This window comes from Anomaloglossus baeobatrachus, chromosome 2 (assembly GCF_048569485.1).
Source record: "Anomaloglossus baeobatrachus isolate aAnoBae1 chromosome 2, aAnoBae1.hap1, whole genome shotgun sequence".
NCBI lineage: Eukaryota > Metazoa > Chordata > Amphibia > Anura > Aromobatidae > Anomaloglossus > Anomaloglossus baeobatrachus.
In genome coordinates, this window is record NC_134354.1 from 519,661,148 (window position 1) to 519,687,482 (window position 26,335).

The window sequence follows — 26,335 nt, forward strand, 5'->3', positions numbered from 1 at the left end:
AGTATTACCAGTATCCCAGTTTGTAGCAAAATATAGATAGCAAGATATTAATATGGATTAAAGGGATTGTCCATGACGCTAACGTTAATGGCTAATCTTTAGGATAAGTGATCATTGTCTATTCCGTGGGGGTGCAACACCTGATACCGCCACCGGTAACCTGTCATCGGTGTCATCCGGATCTGCTCAATCCGCCCCCTTATTCAAATCACTAGGAGGAGGATGAGCAGTACCCAGCTGCGGCCACTATTCCATGGACGGCGCTGTGCAGCTCTGCATCTACAGTAAGCAGTTGCAACCGCCTGGGAGCCAGGTGTCATTCCACATCATCAGACATTGATGACCCCCTCTAACTATTTTTCATCACTGATAACATCCCAGACAACATCTTTAATAATGAGAAATGTCCTTCTTACATTGTTTAAGCACCACTTCAGCATTTTTTGTTGCACTTTTTTGGGTACTTTAAAGCTAAGTCCCCTGACCACTTGTATTACTCAGCTTCCAGCGTCTTCACCTTCTATCACGCCGCGCGGGTGCTCTCCTGTGATTTGTGACCTGCTGGCAGCTCGAGTGTTTTATGGAGCGCGCCGGAGGTCATAGCTCAATACAAGTCTATGAGAGCCTCGTTCTGACTCTCATAGAGATGTATTGGACGTGTGTGAAGCAACTTATAACTTCGAAGCAGTCAGAAGTTACTGTCACAAGATGGCGCATAGGGACCAGAGTGGTGTCTAAAATGTCAAGACGCAGGATGGCGAGTATATGATAGGTCATGGGGCTCAGATGTAAAGCATCACTCTAGCACTGAAAAAAAACAAAAGCTGTTGGAGTGGTGCTTTAAGCAGTGTGAAAATGAAATACAGAAAGATCAGGATGGCATTACATATTTTCTTTTTTTTTTTAAAAAATTCTTTATTTAACATTTTAGAATATAACATAGATGGGTAGGGAACCATCATGACACTTTCTTACAAATTATGACAATGTGGATTCAGAAAAAACTTTAAGTATATTAACAACTTATAACACTGTCAGGTGGTTTCATGAATAAAGAAAAGGGGATGTCAGAACAAGAAGGTGGAAGGGGATAGGGGGGAGAATTATGAGGAAGAATATAGGGGTATAATACGTGAGAGAGTAAGGTAAGACAGGGGGAGCAACAGGAGCAAAGACAAAGAAGAAAAATAAAACCTGCTAAGTTTTCGGTTTTTTGTTTTTTTTTATCGAAATGAGACTTTTCATTGCATGCTGATCAGACGCAGGCATTACATATTTTCACAAGACTACATACATAAGTAGATGACAATTATTCTCTATAGGCATAAGAAAGCATACTGTTAGAACAATTTGATGAGATACTTTACATTCAAATGTAAAATGTACATGAATGTACAAATATCACTGCTTGTCTTATTGACGTGCCAGTCTGACTACCTGCAAGACCGTGGCAACTCCAAGAAATGGACGTTCCAATGCTGAACATACCTATTAGATGCCGCGATACCACCCTGGCCCCATAAAAAACAGCACCATGTGTACTACAAAAGGTAAGGACCTCTACTCTTCCAAGCTCCCAAGACCTCAGCTTTATTAAAAAAATAAATGATATGTCATATGGTGGAAGAGTGGCAGGTTTCATTGGTGCTCCTGGCATGCAGGTGCAGGATCTGTAGCCAAAGACTAATAGGCCCAGTGATGCGCCCCTAAAGCCTGAAGAAGATCAGACAGTAGATTTGGAGAAAATCTGAAGTTCTCCATCTTGTCCAGTGACATGTTTTTTTCAGGAGTAGTTACTATAATCATATCAATATTACAGCTCCACTGAATTGCATATATTATGCTTTAGCCAGGACATAAAGCGCATGGTTACGGCAAGCCTTTGTTAGGGAATCTCAGTGGTGGACACAGACAGAAGAGGGCACCAGGGTAAGATCAATATATGGGCCCTTTACAGACCAACATCTCATCACAATGCACAATTCCTCCTGCTCTGGAGGTGGAAGTGGCCCCCTTACTTCTTGGGTTCCTTAAGGCTAAAGAGGTTGCAGAAATGGTATATCCACCCCTGGGGAACCTCGTACTTCTATCAAACCACTTGGGCTATGTTCACATTTCCGTTTTTTTGCATGTCACCTGCATTGCTTGACGCTTGTGACTGATGCGTTGTACAACGGGTGGCAAGAAATGGAATTTATTGTCATGAGAAAGCAGATTCCGTGAAATGATTTCAGTGTAAAAACGAGAAAGAGAGAACGATCAGCTGATCGCCCGGCTTTTGAGAGCAATCAGCTGATAGCCCGGCGGCCGGCTTTAGAGAGTGATCAGCTGATTGCTCATAAAAAACGGCCGCCGGGCGATCAGCTGATTGCTCAGAAAAAACGGCCGTCTGCTTTTCTGAGCAATCAGCTGATCGCCCGGCAGCCGGCTTTTCTGATCAATCACCTGATCGCCAGGCGGCCGGTTTTTTGTGAGCAATCAGCTGATCGCCCGGCAGCCGGCTTTTCTCAGCAATCAGCTGATCGCCCGGCAGCCGGCTTTTCTGAGCAATCAGTTGATCGCCCGGCTTTTGTGAGCAATCAGCTGATCGCCCGGCGGCCGGCTTTTGTGAGCAATCAGCTGATCGCTCAGAAAAGCTGTCCGCCGGGCAATCAGCTGATTGCTCTTAAAAGCCGACCACCAGGCGATCAGCTGATTGCTCAGAATAGCCGGCCGTCGGGCGAACAGCTGATCGTTCCGGCCGCTGGAACTGCATTTACAGTGGATCATGGTTTTTAACTGTGCGCATGCTCACAGTAAAAAAAAAATCGATCTGCTGCACAAAAAAAAAGTTACATTCATCGTTGCTCCCGCCTGACGGTCAGTCAGTAAACGACTGATCGTCAGGCGGCGGATGCAACGCAGGGCCATCAGTCACAATCCGTTGCTAATAGAAGTCTATGGGGGAAAAACTGATTCCTGCTAAATATTTTGCAGGATACCGTAATTCCTCGATGCGACGGATTGTGACTGAAGCAAAACAACGGAAATGTGAACATAGCCTTAGCTGTAACACTCAAAAGCGACCAGACTACTGACTCTGGTCATTCTTACGCGATATTAACCTGCTAGTCAGCTCTTGTACCTCCATTATGACTATGGTGGTCCATGGGAATGACCCCCTTACCTCCACGTACCGTTACAGGGTGAAAGTAGTTACTAGCAATACTGAAGGTATATGTTATTACTGTAGCCAAGCTTATTAGAAAATAGGTATCAATCACTTGCATTTACACAATCTGCAGTGCTGAATGACATGATACTAGATCAGAGGTGGCCATTAGAGTAACCTTCACATGAAAAGGCTGCTTAATTGTCTCGATCACATATCATTCCTGTCGGCGCACTAGAGAAGTCAGATATTCCTATAAATTACCACCTTACTGTGAAAGTACAAACATACTGAAGGTTGCTGCCAGTAATACATTCACCTACCACTTCCTGACATTGTGTACCTTGTAACTTACATCTTGATGTTTTAAGCTTGCATTTTTCTATTTCCTCTACATCACAAATGCCTCTTATATAGAAAGTCATTGTATCATTTGGTTCTATGCAAAGTAACCTTACGGAAAACATGAGACACCTCTCCATACAGTAGGAACGTGGTCGTCGGTGTAGGGGTGTCATCAATGTACCAAACGTTTTTTTCTTCAATTATAGACTGTGCATCTGCGACATGCTTGCAAATCGAAATGGACATTTATGGAGCCTCTGGCCTCCTAAAATTGAGTGTATCATCCGAAAATTACATATTTAGTGTCATGTCCGCGCTCTTCTCTGACTCCGCAATCAACATTCAAATTTCTTCATTGCTAAAGAAAAATCAGCAACTAGAAGACACACAGATGTAACTTGTATATAGTAAGAAAAAGGGTTGAATGGGTTAATCCAATCCCCATCAGGTATGTATGGGGTTCTCCTGACTCTCACAGATGATGTCAGGGGAGATAAGGATTCAGCTTGAAATTTCAATGTCCAGTCCTTTTACTTTTAGGAGAGACAAGTTGCTCGAAGCAGCCACCTAATAGTTAAAATAAAACCAGTAAAGCTACAAAAAGTTGAGGTTCAGCCCAGGTCTTAAAGGGGTTGTCCACTATTTGGACAACCCCTTCCCATTCCCCATATGTACCCCCAAAAAATAAAGAAAGCCTATACTCACATCCAATGTCATCGAGGTTCCAGCAATGTCAGAACTCGCGTTCCTGGGGTTCACATGACATTATGACACATGAGCTCTGTGGCGAATAAGTGCCGGCTTCCTTCTCCCCGCCTTCAGACGTTTAAGTAATTAACAAGAAGTGAGCTCTGTGGCTGCCACTTCCTGTTCATTACTTAACCATACAAAGGCAGCTTTGACTGATCGCGGGGCTCATGTGTCATGATGGCACATGGGCCAACATTGCTGAAACCATATTTCCAGGGCCCAATGTCTGTTTATGGGTCAGTGGAGAAAATGTCATGACTTCAGTAAGTAAGCTGAATCTTGGCATGAACCTCATACATAATCTTTGATGAGGTTTGAAGGAGGAGACTATTCGTTAATAGGAAGATTCCTCAGGACCACTGAAAGAAGTTGATGTGTTGGCTATACATCACGTTTGCAGATGGTCAAAACAGCCAAAGGAGGCTCCAGCTTTTTATGAAGAGTAGAGATGAGTGGACCCGAACTATACAGTTCGGCGCTTGTACTGAACACAGACTTTGTAAATATATAAAAAAACAAAAAAAATCAGTGTTCTAGTTCGGGTGCTGTACGTATGCTGACCACTCCAACGAGCATCACTGTGCTCAGGTATTCTCGGTGCCCAGCCCAGTGCGAGCCGCTCGCAGTATCTGAATGGCTTGGGCAGAGAGTTGAACTGCCCAATCAGTGACTTACAATGGGGTGTGGCTCAAATTCGGGACCAGAACAGCACTTTATCTAAAGTCCGGCTGAACCTGCCAAACCGAACGTCCATGGACCCGCTCATCTCTAATGAAGAGGTGAATCCTTCTGAATATGCAGTAGCAAATAAAAGTGGCATTCTGTGCTGAATCTGGAGACACCACTTCTTATATTCGTTGTCTTAAGCTATTTAAATCTTTCTTTTTTGATTATTTTATTGCAAACAGCAGAACGCTTGTAAATTTTGCTCATTAAACTAATTTTCACAGGTTGAATAATTTTGATTGTAATAGCAGATCCACATCTTTGGTGATGGTGTCTGACACTGGCAGAAGATATCGGAGTAAGGCCGGAGTCACACTTACAAGATACTCCAGTAAGTCTCACATTGCATCACCCGGCACGGCCTACCGTCCTCTGCACAGGAGCGTCTCAGCTGCAAAGAAATACATGCAGCTGACCTGCTCCTGTCAGGAGAGTGTGCGGCCGTGTCGGGTGATGCGATGCGAGACTCACGCAAGTAACTCGCAAGTGTGACTCCAGCCTAAAGCTGAGATTTTTTTATATTTTTTTTAATTTTTATTTAACTACTCCATTGTGTCATTACTTGGGAGAGACGTTCATGCAAATAGGTGTGCACCCAATAAACAGAAGTCCTACCTGGACTACACAAGCTAGTGAGAAATCTACAATCTGCCAAGTTATGACGTTAGTCAATGACAATTATCCCCGGCAACACCTTATATTTAGTTTATGTTGGGAAGCGTATGAAATTAATACATGTAGAGAAAATAAAAAGTATTCTTGTGCCTCTTGGTCCCCCTCTGCTTTTAGAAACACTGAATATTGGAAAGTATTTTCAATCACGGCTTCAATCTTGGAGCTTTGCTACTTTTTTCTTTTCATTTAGGTACGAAGAACGCGGAGCTTGGAGAAACGTAGGTGTTCTTTTCTTGACGCTCGCTAGTTTCTTAGATGCCAGAAGCAATTATATTAAGAGAAGCTCCACAGGGGAACACAGTATTATTAGGACCTGCAGGTTTCTTCTATGGAAGTTGGTTTAAGTTAATTACATTTTAATTGAAAGAGAAGGTGGTTACACATGCTGAAAAGCAGCACAAATGCTCCAATTTTAGTTGTAAAAAGAGCTATAATGTAAAACTCGAGCAAGCACAGTCACACTGTGGGCACATGAAAAAGTTGTAAATAACTGAGCAAAGGCCATAATACAATGAGTGACTAAAAAAGACATAGCAACACATGCCTTGCCATTCACCAATGTTCCCACGTAGAGCCAGAGTCCAGGTCATCCCATTTCTGGCAAACACTGTAAAGTTATCAAGTACTATTATAGAATTATTACCTAAGAGCAGAAATCCCCAACCATTCTGATCTTGAGATCCACATCCAGCTCCCACCTTACCTAAAGTAGGGACACCAAGAGGCTCCATTACCGGTATAATGACAGCAAAAACGTTTCCTCAGAAATCACATCGAGGCAGTATACCAAGATCCAGAGGTTCCTACCTTACCCCATTCAGACTTGCTCTTTTATGTGGGGCTGCTAACAATTACCATCTAGAGACCTGCTCTTCGTAGTTGTTTTCTAGACCTAGTGCTTATGCACCAAGCTGGAAGACGGCCAAGAGCCCCACATCAAGTGCACGCAAGCCACATGTGGCTCCCAAGCCACAGGTTGGGGACCCCTTCTCAAGACAGTATTTTGAGCATATCCTTTCTATGCAGATTTTACAACTCCAAGCTGTATAAATTTGAATGCTTATAGTATGAAGCCTATCAGGTGATGTGTATTTGTATATTGAGGTAGGGTGCGGCCTAAGGATACAACACCATGTATCAAGGGGTGCATATTAGGCAGCTTGTTTTCATCAGGGAAAATGGGCTAAAAAGATTTTACTGACTGAAAATGCAAAAATTGCTATAAATCCTACAGAGGGACACAGCCCTCTTGAAATTGCTAAAATATTGGGGAGTGATCAGAGAAGCAAACGTTTCCTTGCCAATAGTCAACATGTTTGCAAAAAAACCCCATGCTGATAAAAAAAAAAAAAAAAAGACAAACTAATTACCAAAGATTTGAGAAGAATCAAACATGAAGCGATCAGGAACCCATTACCCTCCGATGCTGTCATATTCCAGAACTGCAGCCTCCCTGGATGGCCCAGAAGGACAAGGTGTTCAATGCTCAGAGATACGGCCAAGAAAGGAAGGCTGAAACCCAACCACCACTGAATAAGATACAGAAGGTAAACCTTGAAGACTGGGCCAAGAAATATCCGAAGACAGGTTATTCAAACGTTTTATGGACTGATGATATGAGTGACTCGGGATGAACTGACCTCTACTTCAACTCGGACATTAGGAAGATGGAGGTGGGCTACTGCTATAGGGTGATATTACTAAAGATGGACTCAAAACCACAACTACTTTTATAAAAAGAAAAAGAAGAAAAACTTGTATTCCCTACAATTTTTATTCTCAGTTGTGCTTGGCAGTAACATTTTTATATACATCAAAGCAGTTTTCTGGGAAAAGTCAGATTTCAATTAGATCCACTTACCATTTTCACATCATTTTAGATTGGTATCAGGCTGACTGGGCAGGCGCACTACAATACATTGATCTGCCCTGCTAAGGGCAGATCAAAGTGCGCCTGCTCAGGCCTGAATGCCGGCGAGTGTGTATGACATCGGACCTGTCATGCACCGCGACTAGAGAAGAAGGAGAATAAAGATGGCCGAAAAAGGCGGCACCGGCATCGGACAACGGAGACGCCCACAAGGCCCACCACACGACCGTTCGGTAAGTATTACAAAGTGTTTTTTATGTTATACCCCCGGCCTGGGCTCTTATATCCAGCATGTTAGAATGCTGTATATAAGAGCCCGGTGGTGGTGGCCGTAGCTTATAGCCAAAAAAAGTGGCGACAGGTTCCCTTTAATCATCTCCCACCTTGGCAACTGCAAGCTCCTGCTCTGTGGCCTCCCTTCTAACACCCTCGCACCTCTATAATCTATGCTAAACTCTACTGTCCAACTAATCCACCTATTCCCTGGCTTCTGTTCTCTGCCAATCCTGTCACTGGCTCCCCATTGCCCAAACACATCAGTAGTATCTCTCGTTCCTCTATACTGCAGTACAACCAGCTCTAACCTCACCTATTGTATTCTCAGCCATACCTAGTAGACTGTGCGCCCTCAGGAGCAAAGTCCTTCTTCCTCCTGTACCTGTCGGTAGAGTTGAGCGGATTGATAAAGAAGAGAGAGAGAGAGAAAGAGAGAGAAAAAAAAAAAACAGATCCAGATCATGCACCCGGAATCCCACGTCCGGGTCGGACTCGGACCTGCCGCTCAAACCGTCCGGTTCTGGATTTTGCCGATCCGGGTTCGCTCAACACTATTCACGAGTATTGTACTATTTATTATGTATACTCCTTTTCACATGTAAAGCCCCATGGAATAAATGGCGCTATCGTATTATATTAATCTGCAATATGGAAAAGTTGGGATATCTAGACATCAGCCGAACAAGCATTCAGCTGAGAGCTATGTACAGTGAATGATCAGTCTATCGTTTTTCCATGGATTCCAAAATTTAAAAAGAACATTTACAATATTTATATAGATTTATAGGGATTCTTGAGGTATCACAAAGAAATCTTTAAAGCAGTATACATTACAAAATAGAGATCAACGCTCTCCTGTTTAACCCACCGCCTTTCCAGTACCCATGCTCTTGTGGTTTGCACTCTGCCTTTGTTTATTTGCCAGTCTTACGCCATTTCCTATATGGTGGATTTTAATCTTGGTCAGTTCCCATTTTTCCCAGCCATTGAATTTATTGAGGGCATTCAAAATATGATGGTGCTATACATATGACATTTTCCCTATCGAGAATTGTGTATTGCAAACAGACTTCATATTTACAGTTAAACACATGGGAGGATGTTTAGGAAGAAATCGGAAGAGCCGCAGCCCAAATATTTTTCTTTCCATGGTCGCTTTCGGGTAAGGCACCAGGCTGTTTACCTGCATACCTATAAGATTTGGTCATCCAACCTAGTAAGCCTGCAACCACACATCTCTGAGCCAAACTATGTCATGGTCCCCAAAAAAAGGAGAATTATAAAAGGAAAAACGAATACTTCACTAGTTTACAGTAAATCTACTCCTCCGCACAAGAAACACGTGTGATTACAGCTGTAGACTAAATAGAGAAAATAAATGCTGATGCAGTCAGATAAAAGCAAAATGTAAACTGTGGACACTTCGGATCCCTTTTTGCGCAATCAAAATATGTAAACCACAACTCCAGTAGTTTTTATTTCACACTGGAGTGGTGCTTTATATATAAGTCCCCTGACCCCTTTTATACCTGCCGCTGTCGTCATCATTTTCCAGCGCTGCTCCTACCGGCGATTTGTGATCTGCCGGCAATTCCAGTGTTTTATGGAGCACACCAGAGGTCACAAATCAATACAACTCTATGAGAGCCTGATTCTGGCTCTCATAGAGATCGATTGAGGGCTTTCTGAAGTAACTTCTGATTTCCAGTTATTCAGATATTATGGGCACAAGATGGCGCTGGATGGGGAGTATAAGAGGGGCAGGGACTTAGATTTAAAGCGTACAACTATACCTCAATCTATACCCATAATCAGCGTAGGGTCATGAATGCAAACACAATTTGCCCAAAGGGCAAATAGAGGTGCCCTAAACTAAAGATTAATAAAACTTAACTTTTAATCCTAACAAATTAACACAGATCAATCTAAAATCAGTAGCAGGTAGAGCAATCAAACATATACTAAATCACGTATCTGGCCCTGGACCGGACACTATGAGTAAGTGAACAACTGTCCTACAATAATTGTCAGAGTGATATTGCCCTTCCCTGCCTAATAAAAACTAACTAATCGCCTCCCCAACAGGTTTCACCATGTCTGGCTTCATCAGGGGGCTAAGGCTTAGGCCGGATACATGATTTAGTATATGTTTGATTGCTCTACCTGCTACTGATTTTAGATTGATCCGTGTTAATTTGTTAGGATTAAAAGTTAAGGTTTATTAATCTTTAGTTTAGGGTACCTCTAGTTGCCCTTTGGGCAAATTGTGTTTAGATTTAAAGCATAACCCAAGCGGTAACATAAGAAAAAGTGGAGTGGTACTGTAACAAAATATTAGTAAAAATCATGGCAAAAAAAAATAAAAATCAGTACATAAATACTGCCTTAAAGGGGTTCTCTAGGAATAGGAAAAAATTAAAAATTAGTAAAAGGAAATGGGATTATAAATAAATTCCTAAATACATTTAATTAGCAAATCACAATAGTTTCATCTGCAGAGATAATCAGTAAAGAATTAAAATAGCTGCCACCTTGTTTCACTGAGAGGAAGCTGTCCTAGAATTTGAGTATGTGCAGTAAAGAAGATCCACCTTCTCCCTTCATATGTAGGAAGACGTGCTCCACTAATATTACTGGAGATACCAGAGGTGCTGAGGTAACAGGAGGCCGCTCAAATGTCTGTCTGCTCTCGCCTTCTGAATGACATAACATGGTACAGATCATCTCCAGGGCACAGCAGTGGAGACTCTCCTGCACATGCTCACAAGAATCTATCCAAACATCCTAGGACAGGATTCTATCATTAAAACAGGACGGCGGCCGTTTTAATTCTATAGTGAATACCTCTCTAGATAAAACTATTGTATTGTGCTGTTACATATATTTAGGAAATTATTTATAATGACATCTCTTTAGTTATTTATTTTTTTCTATTCAGGGAGAACCCTTTTAAAAGGATTATTCCCATCCTTAGAAACTCTTATCCATAGAATAAAAAAACAAAAAAAAAACCCACACCTGCCAGTAAGGGGGGTTATTTCATCGAGAATGGTTGTCTTCATCAAAATGCCACAACAGTAATAAATCCTACCACTTTATACATTTCGCCCCTTTTGGATATTGCACTATAAACAGAAACCTACTCCAGACGCTCTGCTGGGATTTACACTAACTTCTTGTACAGATTATAGGGGATCTGTCAGTGAGTGGTCATGCTCCTCCTGTCAACCCTGTCCAATATTTTTTACAAAGGTTGACTACAATGACGGGTTGTGTCAAGATTTGAAACTTTCAGAATTTAGAACATTGCTGTAAATACGTTGATACTTCTTTTGTAAGCGCATCCCCATGTGTCTTAATGGAAGGACATCCATGTGTTAACTGATAAGTGAACGAACCTATTTACAATTTTTATAATTACATACACACACACACACACATACACACACACAAATACACACACACAACCACACACACACACACACACATACACACACACACACACACACACACACACACAGTGCCTTGCAAAAGTATTCGGCCCCCTTGAATTTTTCAACCTTTTCCCGCATTTCAGGCTGCAAACATAAAGATAAAGATTTTAATGTTATGGTGAAGAAACAACAACAAGTGGGACACAATTGTGAAGTTGAACAAAATGTATTGCTTATTTGCTTAGACTTTTGTAAAAAAGAATAAACTGAAAAGTGGGGCGTGCAATATTATTCGTCCCCTTTACTTTCAGTGCAGCAAACTGACTCCAGAAGTTCATTGAGGATCTCTGAATGATCCAATGTTGTCCTAAATGACTGATGATGATAAATATAAGCCACCTGTGTGTAATCAAGTCACCGTATAAATGCACCTGCTCTGCGATAGTCTCAGTGTTCTATTAAAGCACAGAGAGCATCATGACGACCAAAGAACACAACAGGCAGGTCCGTGATACTGTTGTGAAGAAGTTACAATAAGATTTCCACAACTTTAAACATCCCAAGGAGCACTGTACAAGCGATCATATTGAAATGGAAGGAGTATTATACCAGTGCAAATCTACCAAGACCCGACCGTCCCTCAAAACTTTCATCTCAAACAAGGAGAAGACTGATCAGAGATGCAGCCAAGAGGCCCATGATCACTCTGGATGAACTGGAGAGATCTACAGCTGAAGTGGAAGAGTCTGTCCATAGGACAACAATCAGTCGTACACTGCACAAATATGGCCTTTATGGAAGAGTGGCAAGAAGAAAGCCATTTCTCAAAGATATCCATAAAAAGTGTTGTTTAAAGATTGCCACAAGCCACCTGGGAGACACACCAAACATGTGGAAGAAGGTGCTCTGGTCAGATGAAACCAAAATTGAACTTTTTGGGCACAATGCCAAACGATATGTTTGGCGTAAAAGCAACACAGCTCATCACCCTGAACACACCATCCCCACTGTCAAACATGGTGGTGGCAGCATCATGGTTTGGGCCTGCTTTGCTTCAGCAGGGACAGGGAGGATGGTTAAAATTGATGGGAAGATGGATGGAGCCACATACATGACCATTCTTGAAGAAAACCTGTTGGAGTCTGCAAAAGACCTGAGACTGGGACGGAGATTTGTCTGCTAAAAAGACAATGATCCAAAACATAAAGCAAAATCTAAAATGGAATGGTTCACAAATAAATGTATCCAGGTGTTAGAATGGCAAAGTCAAGTCCAGACCTGAATCCAATCGAGAATCTGTGGAAAGAGCTGAAAACTGCAGTTCACAAACGCTCTCCATCCAACCTCACTGAGCTCGAGCTATTTGCAAAGGAAGAATGGGAAGGAATTTCAGTCTCTCGATGTGCAAAACTGATAGAGACATACCCCAAGCGTCTTGCAGCTGTAATCGCAGCAAAAGATGGCGCTACAAAGTATTAACTTAAAGGGGACGAATAATATAAATGTTTAAAATAAGCAATAAATTTCGTTCAACTTCACAATTGTGTCCCACTTGTTGTTGATTCTTCACCAGAATATTAAAATTGTTATTTTTATGTTTGAAGCCTGAAATATGGGAAAAGGTTGAAAAATTCAAAGGGGCCGAATACTTTCACAAGGCACTGTATATATTATATACATACATATATCTTCCATTGTTGACCTAGCAGCTCGAAATTAGGGACTTTCTTATCACAAAATTATGTCCCAGCCTGAACAAAGTCAGCATTGTTACTATTATATACTGCGTGTGCGCACACGTGGCTATACAAATCAAGTTTGCTTAACAAATTTATTTCACAATACGGCTATTAAGTAGAAAAGGAACTAGAACTAAATTATCAGATTATTCTTTTTTGTATCCAGCGCATAGGAAACAGGAACATGATGTTTAACGGAGGGATAAGCCAATTATTTACTAAAAAGTACAGATCAATTATGATAGCAAAGTGCAAGCTACAAAAAAGCTTCCCCACAGACCTGTGCAGCAAGAGAGGAGCCATCTAGAATAACACAGTGATGCATAACCCCTTCCCTACCGTGCGATAGTCCATTTCTGGTGGCACTGATCATCCCCCCCCCCCTTCTACAATACCCATACCTTTTTTTTTTTTGAGTGATATTGGCCACTTTTTTTTTTTGTGGTTTTGAATGACATTATTCATATTACTATTGAATGAATTGGAAAATGGGGAGGGGGAATCCAAGTGGAAAATTCCCGGGGCCTACTGGCTTCCTTCTCCCTGCGTTCTGAGCAGGTCAGTACAGCGCTCACATCTTGCTCAAATGTCCGAAGGCAAGGTGACAGATGCCGATTGGTTGCAATGCTCGCCAGTCATCACTGGAACCCCGACGACACACCAGAGGGAGTATAGAATTATTTATTTTTATGGGGGCGAACAAGGGGAATGATTAGGGGTTGTCCAAGTCGTGGATATTCCCTCTAATCTTTCTTTTCCAAATCCACAGTATACAGTTCTAGAGATATGGGCATTTTTACTTAGTATAAGGCTATGTGCGCACTTACCGGATTTTGCCGCGGATTTTCCGCGGATTTGCTGCATGTTTCGCTGCAGAAAATGTTCATAACATCTCTGCAGTGAATCACCAGCAAATCCTATGGAGAAAAAAAATCCTGTGCGCACTAGGCAGAATTTGACAGCTGCATGTTTTGCTGCGGAAATCCCGCAGCAAAAACAAGTGCATGTCACTTCTTTTCCGCAGGTAGCTGCGGGTTTTCCCTAATCTAATGTAAAAATCACGCAGGGAACAGCTTGCGGAAAAACCGCACCAAATCCGCACCAATTCCGCACCAAATCCGCAACAAAACGCGACAATCCGCATGCGGATTTGGGTGCGGATTTGATGCGGATTTTTTCCGCAGGTGATAAGATCTTTGAGAGCCTGCGGAATGTACGCAAGGAAATTTCATTTCCCAGTGCGCACATAGCCTAAGGGTTTAAGGATGTCCGTTTTTTGCCACCAGTGCCATCCATGGTTATCACAGAACGCAATCATAGATACAATAGTGAAGAGGGTTATTCAAATGTCCAGAATTTTCTGCTGACTGGCGGTCCTTGCAAAATCACGGAGACTTGAACAATTTTGATCTGATTGTGGGATCAAAATTGACAATGCAAGTCTATGGGGTACTTTACACACTATGACATCGCAAGCCGATATTAGCGATGCCGAGCGCGATAGTCCCCGCCCCCGTCGCAGCTGGAATACCTTGTGATAGCTGCCGTAGCGAACATTATTGCTGCGGCAGCTTCACATCCACTTACCTGCCCTGCGACGTCGCTCTGGCCGGCGAACCGTCTTCTTCCTAAGGGGGCGGGTCGTGCAGCATCACAGCGACGTCACATGGCAGGAGGCCAATAGAAGCGGAGGGGCGGAGATGAGCGGGAGATAAACATCTCGCCCACCTCTTCCTTCCTCATTGCAGCCGGGACGCAGGTAAGGAGATGTTCCTTGCTCCTGCGCCTTCACACACAGCGATGTGTGCTGCCGCAGGAACAAGGAACAACATCGTACCTGTCGCTGCACCGGCATTATGGAAATGCCCGACACTACACCGATCATACAATTTCGACACTTTTACGCTCGTTAGTCGTATTAAAAACGATTCACATACTCCGATGTTGACAGCGACGCTAGATGTGCGTCACTTTCGATTTGACCCCACCGATATCGCAGGTGCGATGTCGTAGTGTGCAAAGTACCCCTATGAGTTGGTAATGTACTCGGATGCCACCGGACTGTCACAGAAAGCTAGGTAGGAAAAAAAAAATACACTTTTTTTTTTCACGTATGATAAAAAAAGTGATGACACTGGGACCAAAATCGGATCACACTCTGATGCCACTCAAACGAAAGGCTGGTCGAAAAAAAATAAGTCTTTTTCTCATACGTGAAAACAAAGAAACAGATGTCTGAATGCAGAGCGACCTAATGACATACCCTCTTGGTCAAAATTAGCACTAAATAAAAGGGGGCCATATGTCTACAATTGTATTCGGCGGAATAAAAAAAAAAAAAAAAAAAAGAAATGGAATACTCTGTGGGGCAGCAGGGTTACATGAGCAGATGAAAATGATGAGTTTTATGGGTAGCGCAAAACAAAGTAGATCGGGATAGTCGTATACTGACCATCTTGGGGGGGAGATACATATGCTAAGCTGGAGATAGGATGCTATGGCCAGTTACTAGGGCGTTTGAGCCTGGATGGAATAGTGAGGCGAGTGTGCTGTATGTGAGAATACCGAATGTGGGGTATAGTGGAAACACCTGCCTGTACAAGTGCATCTCAATAAATTAGAAAATCATCAAAAAGTTAATTTCAGTAATTCAATACAAAAAGGGAAACATAATAGGATCTATTTCGAGTGTTTATTTCTGTTAATGTTGATGATGTCTTACAGCCAATGAAAACCCAAAAGTCATTATCTCAGAAATTAGAATATTACAGTGGGTACGGAAAGTATTCAGACCCCTTTAAAATGTTCTCTGTTTCATTGCAGCCATTTGGTGAATTAAAATAAGTTGTTTTTTTTTCTCATTAATGTAAACTCTACACCCCATCTTGACAGAAAAAAAAACAAAAATGTAGAAAGTTTTTCAAATTTATTAAACAAGAAAAACTCAAATATTACATGGTCATTAGTATTCAGAGCCTTTGCTCATTATAGAGCAGAGGCACCCTTTTGAGTTAGTACAGCCATGAGTCTTCTTGGGAATGATGCAACAAGTTTTTCACCCCTGGATTTGGGGATCCTCTGCCGTTCTTCCTTGCAGATCCTCTCCCGTTCAGTCAGGTTGGATGGTGAATGTTGGTGGACAGACATTTTCAGGTCTCTCCAGAGATGCTAAATTGGGTTTACGTCAGGGCTCTGGCTGGGCCAAGAATGGTCACAGAGTTGTTCTGAAGCCACTCCTTTGCTATTTTAGCTGTAGCTTAGGGTCATTGTCTTGTTGGAAGGTGAACCTTCGGCCAAGGCTGAGGTCCAGAGCACTCTGGAAGAGGTTTTCTCCCAGGATATCTCTGTACTTGGCCGCATTCATCTTTCCTTCAACTGCAACCAGTCGTCCTGTCCCTGCAGCTGAAAAACCCTCCAATAGAATGATACTGCCACCCCCATGTTTCACTATTGGGATTGTATTGGGCAGGTGATGAGCAGTGCCTGGTTTTCTGCACACATACCGCTTAGGCCCCTTTCACATTGCGTTTTACCTTCCGCTCACAGGTCCCGTCGGAGCATCCGTCCGAACCGCCCCTCCCCCACTCTACAAAGCGTGTTCCAGACGCATGCGCCCGACAGGGCCATTCACTGCTATGGTGCTCTGTTTTGTGGCATTTTTTGCACATATACGTTTCTGCAGACGGACACCCGAACGTCCGGAACACGTTCTGCAGAGTGGGGGAGGGGCGGTTCGGACAGATGCTCCGACGAGACCTGTGAGCGGAAAGTAAAACGCAATGTGAAAGGGGCCTTAGAATGATCAACAAAAAGGTCTATCTTCATTTCATCAGACCAGAGCATCTTATTTCTCATAGTCTGTGAGTCCTTCATGTTTTTGGTTTTTTTTTTGCAAACTCTACATGGCTTTCATATGTCTTGCACTGAGGAGAGGCTTCCATTGGGTCACTCTGCCATAAAGGCCCAATTGGTGGAAGGCTACAGTGATAATCTTTGTGGAGTTTTCTCCCATCTCCCTACTGCACCTCTGAAGCTCAGCCACAGTGATCTTGAGGTTCTTCTTTACCTCTCTCACCAATGCTCTCCTCTCACAATTGCAAAGTTTGGCTGGAGGTCTAGGAAAAGTTCTGGTGGTCTCAAACTTCTTCTATTTAAGGATTATGGAGGCAACTGTGCTCTTAGGAACAGGAACCTTGAGTACTGCAGATATTCTTTTGTAACCTTGGCCAGATCTGTGCCTTACCACAATTCTATCTCTGAGCTCTTTGGGCACTTCCTTTGACCTCATTATTCTCATTTGGTTTGACATGCACTGTGAGCTGTGTCTAAGTTAAGAGTCTGAATACTTATGACCATGTGATATTTCAGTTTTTCTTGTTTAATAAATTTGCAAAAATGTCTACATTTTTGTTTTTTTCTGTCAAGATGCGGTGCAGAGTGTACATTAATGAGAAAAAAATGAACTTATTTTAATTCACCAAATGGTTGCAATGAAACAAAAAGTAACACATTTAAAGGGGTCTGAATACTTTCTGTACTCACTGTATATGAGACCAACTAAAAAAATGATTTTAAACTCAGAAATGTTGGCCTACTGAAAAGTATGTTCAGTAAATGCACTCAATACTTGGTCGGGACTCCTTTTGCATGAATTACTGCATCAATGTGGCGTGGCATGAAGGCGATAAGCCTGTGGCACTGCTAAGGTGTTATGGAAGCCCTGCTTGCTTTGATAGCAGCCTTCAGCTCGTCTGTATTGTTGGGTCTGGTGTCTCTCATCTTCCGCTTGACAATACCCCATAGATTCTCTATGAGGTTTAGGTCAGGCGAGTTTGCTGGCCAATCAAGCACAGTGATACTGTGGTTATTAAACCAGGTATTGGTACTTTTGGCAGTGTGGACAGGTGCCAAGTCCTGCTGGTAAATTAAATTTCCATCTCCAAAACTTGTCTGCAGAGGGAAGCATGAAGTGCTCTAACATTTCCTGGTAGACGGCTGCGCTTACTTTGGTCTTGATAAAACACAGTGGACCTACACCAACAGATGACATGGCTCCCCAAACCAACACTGATTGTGGAAACTTCACACTATTGTAGACCTCAAGCAGCTTGGATTGTGGCCTCTGCACTCTTCCTCCAGACTCTGGGACCTTGATTTCCAAATGAAATGCAAAATTTACTTTCAGCAGAAAACAACACCTTGAACCACTGAGCAACAGTCCAGTTCTACGTTCTACGTTCCTGGCTACGTCTGTGTGTGGTGGCTCTTGAAGCACTGACTCCAGCAGAAGTCCTTTTGAATCTCACCCAAATTTTTGAATTGCCTTTTCTTAACAATCCTATCAAGGCTGCGGTTATCTTGGTTGCTTGGGCACATTTTTCTACCACACGTTTTCCTTCCACTCAACTTTCCATTAATATGCATGGATGCAGCACTCTGAACAGCCAGCTTCTTTAGCAATGATCTTTTGTGGCTTACCCTCCTTGTGGAGTGTGTCAATGACTGCCTTCTGGACATTTGTCAAGTCAGCAGTCTTCCCCATGATTGTGTAGCCTACTGAACCAGACTAAGGGACCATTTTAAACGCTTAGGAAGCCTTTGCAGGTGTTTTGTGGTAATTATTCTAATTTTCTGAGATTATGACTTTTGGGTTTTCATTGGCTGTAAGCCATAATTATCAACATTAACAGAAATAAACACTTGAACTACAGCACTCTGTTTGTAATGACTCTATATAATATATGCGTTTCTCTTTTTGTATTGCATTACTGTACTGAAATAAATTAACTTTTTGATGATATTCTAATTATTGAGATGCCCTTGTACTGGTGTATGTGCAGTGTGTGTGTATATGCATGCATATGTGCAGTGAGTGCTTAAGTATAATCATGTGTATGTGCATTGTGCGCGTGATGACATGATTATATTTGAATAAATGTTGAATGTTGTTCATGGAAGAAAAAAAATAAGATTCCCTGAAAATAAGCCCTAACCCATCTAATTTTTGAGATGCATTTGTAAGTATTCTGCCTAGGGCAGCAGAAGACCTTAGGGTGCCTTTAGCTATTATAATGGTAATGCGGGGACTACTATTAGGGAAGACACTGCATGTGACTCACGACAATCTCTCAGGGCTCAATGTGCCTCTAAGGCTATGTGCCCACGCTGCGGAAAATTTGCGGAATTTGCCGCGTTTTTTTAGCGGAAATTCCGCTGATTTTTCAAAAATCCGGAGTACAGCGAGTCCCCAGCCATTTCTATGACATTTGGGAACTGCTGTACCCATGCTGCATTTTTCTCCGCAGTGGAAATAATGCGAATTTTCCTGCGTAAAGATCTGCAGCATGTCAATTATTCCTGCGGATTTCTCCGAAGGGTCCCATACTTACCTGCCTTGATAGCAGACACCAGAGTAACTTCGTCAGGTGCAGACTGGAGCGCAGTGAAGCCAGGAGCTAGAAGGAGGAGGTAAGCGGGGCCTGCACGAACTCCGGTCATGTGACAGCCGGAGCTAGTTCAGGCCCGCCCACCTTCTCCTGCAAAGTGCAGACAGACACGGCCGGAGAGGGAAGTGCTGCGTGATGGAGATATCAACTCCCCGATCACTCAGCACTTGTTCTGCATTGAGGATGCAGTGCCGAAGCCATGGTACTGTATCCTCAATGCAGAATGACTGCAGCATATCCGCAGGACATTCCGCAATAGAACCGCAGCATGTAAACAGACAAAGTTGTGCTGCGGTTTTCTGGGAGCTCCTGCGGAATGTCCTGCGGATCTATCCGCCGGAAACTTTCCCCGTGGGCACATAGCCTAAAGGTAAGAAGAGTTGGGGAATGGAGCTCTACAGAATAAAGTGGACTTCTGACCCCACCATCTCACTGAATTTTGCCGGGAGCAAACAATTCAAATGTTTTTTTTTATTTGTGTTGATTGAATGTGCTTTAATTTTCTATTCATGTGGATAAAAATGGTTGTATGAGTTAAGGGTGCGTTACACGCTGCGACATCGCTAGCGTTTGCTAGCGATGTCGAGGGCGATAGCACCCGCCCCCGTCGTACGTGCGATATGTGGTGATCGCTGCCGTAGCGAACATTATCGCTATGGCAGTGTCACATGCACATATCTTATCAGCGACGTCGCGGTGACCGCCGAACAATCCCTCCCTCAAGGGGGAGGTGCGTTCGGCGTCATAGCGATGTCACTGCGGCGTCACTAAGCGGCCGGCCAATAGAAGTGGAGGGGCGGAGATGAGCGGGACGTAACATCCCACCCACCTCCTTCCTTCCTCATTGCCGATGGACGCAGGTAAGGAGATGTTCATCGTTCCTGCGGTGTCACACATAGCGATGTTCCTCGTTCCTGCGACATCACACAACATCGCAAGTGACCAAACAACGATATTTGGTTTTAGAACGACCTCTCCAAAACCAACGATTTTTACCACTTTTGGGATCGTTGGAGGTCGCTCGTACATGTCACACGCTGCGATGTCGCTAACGGTGCCAGATGCGCCTCACAAACACTGTGACCCCGACGATATATTGTTTGCGATGTCGCAGCGTGTAAAGCACCCTTTAGAGGCTAGCAGTTAATTAACATAAAAATACTTAATCGCACATCCCTAATTAAAGGAACTGACCCAATAAGCCATTCTCTGTAATATAAAGGGGGGATGGCTCCTTCAGAACCTCCTCTCTGTATTAGCCAGAAGGAGTTCACGATTCCCAATCACTGTCACTAAAATTAATTAAAAACTAAAGCACTATAAGGGGCTGTGATGATCCGGTAATGCAGAAGATAGCAGGATTTACACGGAGAATAGGTGACGGTTATGGCTCCCTTTTCCCAGCAGTTTTTTTTTCTAGTGACTAGTAGGAGATTGTTATGTGATACCTTTTTTTCACTCACTAGTTGAAAAGATCAAAGACACAAGCTTTTAAGACACCATGGATCTCTTCTTCACATTGACCAAAGCCTTTACGTAAAGGGGTTTTCACATCACAGAAAGTATTGGCATCGCACTAAGATAAGATATCTCTGATGGCTCCTGGCTGATGGACCTTCACAGATACCACAAGCCTGGTTAGTGATGAAGTTCATGCTTCTGTCTTCAGAATGGGTGGCCAGGAGCTCTGCGATATTCAAGCTATGAAAAAGTGATATCTGAGTAAGGCTGGTTTCACACTACGTCTTTTTAACATCCGTTAAAAACGTTTTTTTAACGGAAGTACGGATCCTGTGCAAATCCGTTTTCACTGCAATGCATTTTCAATGGACTCGCGTCCACCTGCGTTTGCATGCGTTTGCGTCCGTTAGACGCAGGATCCGTCCTTTTGCGTTATTTTGACATGTTTCAAAAACGCAACATGTAGCGTTTTTTTGCTTTGTCAAAATAACGCATCTCACAGGATCCTTCACATTGCGCCGCGAGCTGCAATGCATTTCAATGAGTGCTGGATCCTGCCTAGCAGAATGCGTTCAGTTGCGTTGTAACAGGATCCTGCTTTTGTACTGAGCATGCCCAGAAAGTACTGAGCATGCCCAGAACCAGTCTCCAGTGATCTGTCTGTCTCTCCTCCTCCCTCCCTCACCCCCTCTCTCTCTATCTATGTCTTTCCCCCTTCCTCTCCTGTCTCTCTCTCCCCTGCCTGAAAGCTGCGGACACTCGTAACCAAGGTAAATATCGCGTAACCACTTCTCTTAGTTACCCGATGTTTACGTTGGTTACGCGTGCAGGCAGCCCGGTCCTAGCAGCTGCAGACACTCGTAACCAACATAAATATCGGGTATCCAAGGCCGATGTTTACCTTGGTTACCAGCGTCTGCAGCTGTCAGAAGCCTCCTCCCAGTCTAGTTCCCCTCACTCCCGATCACATGACTCCAATGCCCGCCCCTAAATATCCAGTGCAGGATCCTGCAAAATAACATATGCGTTTGCATACGTTATTTGCTGTAAAAGCAGGATCCGTACTTCCGCTAAAAAAACGTTTTCAGCGGATGTTAAAAAGACGTAGTGTGAAACTAGCCTAATAGGTCATTACAGAAATCCCCCTCAGTGAGCCAGCGTGAAAACATATCCACACTTTCTGTACCCACGGCTTACGCGGGACAACACCCTTCTTCTCAGGCGGCCAGCATGGTTTTTTAATGCCAGTTGCCTGCTGGAAAATCTCTAGAATAGCTTTTGAAGTCATCCAGGCCAGATAGCCGTCTCCATAGTAAAGTAAAAAAAAAAAATAGAATACAAAATATACAAGCAGAAAATGAAATCCACACAAACTGTTTTATCTGTATTTAATTAGTAAAGCAAATAAGAGTTGATCCCTTTTCTTTTAATAAGGTCCAAGGGTTAAGTGTGAACATTCTCCAGGATGTTCAGTCGGGTGATTGTTTGACATTTTAGTAACTACGCTAAATGCTACCAATGCTTTCCAGGTTTTGAAATTGGGTTTAGACACAGAAGTGCTGGCACTGGTTAGAAGCGGGCAGGATGGAATTAGGACCAGGGAGGTCATTAGCATTCTAATCCCACCAGTCACTTTATCCCCCTATATTCTCGGTTCCATGTGAAAACGTGTCAGGTTCTCCGTAAGTAGGTCACACGAACGTTCTGGCAGAAGAAACAGATTTTTATTGGAAATATTTATTTATGGTTTGTCCATTTCCACAGCAGTTATGACCCTATTCATTGCACAAAAGTTACTGTATGTAAAAAGTACCATAACTGTCTGGCAAAGGATCTTTTGTGAGTCTAAATGACCGATTCCCACCACCACTATTAAGCGGGACTGATTTCTAATAAGAAAATATTTCTTTGCCATAACATACAGATCACCGAGACAGACAAATACTCAAAGATATGCAAATCAACGTGATCAACTCCTATACTATAATAACCAAGCTGTAGACAACTATATATGGTATATGTAAAAACCAAATAAGAATAATAAGGAAAAAAATACAGGAAAAGTAGCAACGACTAAATGTCACACGGTGTTCGGCTCTACACTCACCAGGTGTCATGGCACCTTCTGACCCTGTTCACACTCCAGTCTCACACTTCATCTGGTGTTTTTAAGTTGCTCACTGAGAGCCGGGTGTTGACCTGTTTTGTGCTTACGAATGATGTCTAGCAGGATTTCATTTCTGCTGGCCTGGGAATTGCTGATAAGGTCAGGGATTTCTGGAGACTTATCACGGCAACCTCTGCCCTTGTAAAGAGGGTAGAATCTGCTCCTCCATGCCGATAATAGCTTTTGCGATTCCGGTCCATGTGCATGGTTATCCAGTTTCTGCAAACTGCTGTCTGCTATTATGGTTTGTTGTGGAAATACTCATTGTTTGATTATTTCCTTCCCTTTCTTTATGTACCTCCTGAGCACGTTAGGTCTATACCTCTGTGAGTGATTGCTGTGAGTTTGTGTTTGGTTTTCCCCAATCTGTCTTTTTGTGTGGGATTTACAACTCCAGTCCCGGCCCTCTACTGGTTAGGGGATGAGGGGGTAATAGATCCAGCGCTGATCAGGATCAGGGCTATGCTGGTGGTCCAAACCTCTTCACCTTCAGAAGTACCTCTGGAATAAGGAGCAGTAAGGGCTGCTAGCCGAAGAGCCAGTTTAGGAGCCCCTACATTTGCTTCATGACACTAAATTAACAATTCATTTATCCATCCCTAGTCATCGCTCTTGGAGAATCTCCAAACATGCACCAATAGACTGTTTACTACCATGCATACTGGGTTACCAGGAGGGCTCTGTTTTTGTAAGGTCGGTTTCACATGTCCGACATTCACTGTTCAAGCAGGTCTCCCAAGCTGAGCTCCACAGTCTCATGGGCATAAACTGTATTTTTCTGACTATTAGGCTATGTGCCCACAGGGAAAGTGTCCTGCGGATATATCCACAGGACATTCCGCAGGAGCTCCCAGGAAACCACAGACAACTTTGTCTGTTTCAAAGCTGCGGTTGTATTGCGAATGTCCTGCGGATATGCTGCGGTCATTCTTCATTGAGGATACAGTACCATGCATGCTTCGGCACTGCATCCTCAATTCAGAACAAGTGCTGGACTGATTGAGGAGTTCATTCTTAACTCCATCACGCAGCACTTCACTTTCCGGCCGTGTCTGTCTGCACATTGCCAGAGAAGGTGGGTGGGCCTGAACTAGCTCCAGCTGTCACATGACCGGAGCTCGTGCAGGCCCCGCTCACCTCCTGCTTCCTGCTCCTGGCTCCACCGTGCTCCTCTGCACCGGAGGAAGTGACTCCGGTGTCATCTATCAAGACAGGTAAGTATGGGACCGTGCGGAAAAATCCGCAGGAATAATTGACATGCTGCAGATTTTTCCGCAGGAAAATCTGCATTATTTCCGCTGCGGAAAAAACCACAGCATGGGCGCAGCCGTTCCAAAATGCCATAGAAATGGCTGGGGACTTGCTGTACTACGGATTTTTGAAAAATCCGTGGAATTTCCGCTAAAAAATTGCGGCAAATTTTGCAAATTTTCCGCAGCGTGGGCACATAGCCCAAGAGTCTTCTTACAATGAGATGCACCTTAGGTTTAGACAGGAGAAAATAGGAAAAACATTTTTCCTGTTAACTAAAACTTGCCTAATGGTGTAAAGTAGAGGGGTTATTAGCATTAATTTTAATGTAATAGAGTAAAATAGAGAAGTAATAAACCTACTGTTAGTGTCTATTGCAGTGTATATGATATGCACAGAGCTCTGCCACATGCACATATAGATGCATACATCTCTATACATGCACATATGGACACACTTTTCATTACCACATCTTGCAGTTACTCTTACATAGACACACACACACACACACACACTATCATAGCTTGCCATTTCTGATCAAGATCTGAACGGACGCTGCAGCAGCTGAGCAGCTTAGGCTGCTTTCACACTACGTTATTTTTAGCATGCGACATGAACGTTTTTTTGCTGCAAAAGCGGATCCTGTTTTTGCAAAGAAAAACACATGCAAACGCATGTGTTATTTTGCAGGATCCTGTCACTTTAAGTTTATGGGCGGGCATTGGAGTCATGTGATCGGGAGTGAGGGGAGCTGAACGTGAAAGACTGGGAGCTGACATCTGACAGCTGCGGAGGCTCGTAACCAAGGTAAACATCGGGTAACTTGCTTGGATACCCGATATTTACATTGGTTACGAGTGTCTGCAGCTCCTAGGAGCAGAGTTGCCTGCTCCCTGCACACGTAACAAAGATAAACATCGGGCAACTAAGCCCGCGGTTACCCGATATTTACCTTGGTTACGAGCATCCTCCGCTCTCAGGTGGGGGAGAGAGGAGAGAGACGGAGGGGGAGAGAGGGAGGGGGAGAGATAGACTGATCACGCGAGACTGGTTTCTAGGCATGCTCAGTAGAGCAAGCAGGATCCTGTCTATCAGCATGCCAGCGTTCACCTGCGTTTGCATGCTGTTTAGTCAGGATCCAGCAATTTGCAGTATTTGGACACAGCTCAAAAACGCTACAAGTAGCATTTTTGAAAAAAGTTAAAAAACTGCAACTCGCTGGATCCTTACTATAACGCACGCAAACGTAGGTGAACGCATGTTAACGCGAGTCCATTGCAAATGCATTGAAATGAAAACGCATTTGCACTGGATCCGTTTTTGCATTAAAAAAACGTTCATGATGGATGTTAAAAAAAGTAGTGTGAAAGCAGCCTTAAACGATTGGAAAGTCCTTCAGCTGCTCAGCTGCTGCAGTCTCCGGTCAGGTCCCAGTAATCTCTCCTGCTCTGCACGGATCACATAGGTCAATGTGTAGCAGGAGGAGAGAGGACAGCGCTCTCGGAGATCGGGGGGATGCTGTGTCAGTGTTCTCCTCCATCACAGGAAGCTGCCTTTAGAGCTATAAGACACACACTTTTTAGCAGAAGTTTTCCATTTTAAAAAAATGTGTCTTATAGTTTAAAAAAAAATAAGATGAAGAGTTCAGGTAAGAATTGTAAATGTACGATATACGAAACTGGTCTAACGCTTAGGGTAGTTATACACTGAGGGGTTTTTTTTTCCAACATCTTTTTGTTGGTTATAGGCATGAAAAGAATGTGCATGAAATTGACACAAAAATAGCTTGTAAAAAAAAATAAATACTGTATATATGACAACCACTTCTACAGTACTGAAGTAACATTATGTTTGTGCTCTTCTCAGGAGCAGCTATTCCTTCTTAATGCATCTTATTATTTTATTAGCCTTTGCAGCAGCTGCCTGACACTGGTCACTAAACTTGAGTTTGTCGTCAGCCCATACACCCAAGTCTTTTCAGGTACAGTTTTACTCAGTATTTTACAATTTAGTACATACCGTATTTTTCGGATTATAAGACGCA

General features: G+C 43.2%; 1 protein-coding gene across 2 annotated transcripts in view; it reads right to left on the minus strand.

The window, feature by feature from the left end:
- The window catches only part of CBLB (Cbl proto-oncogene B), a 258,520-nt gene that overhangs the window by 142,662 nt on the left and 89,523 nt on the right, over nt 1-26,335 (minus strand). The window lies entirely within an intron of this gene.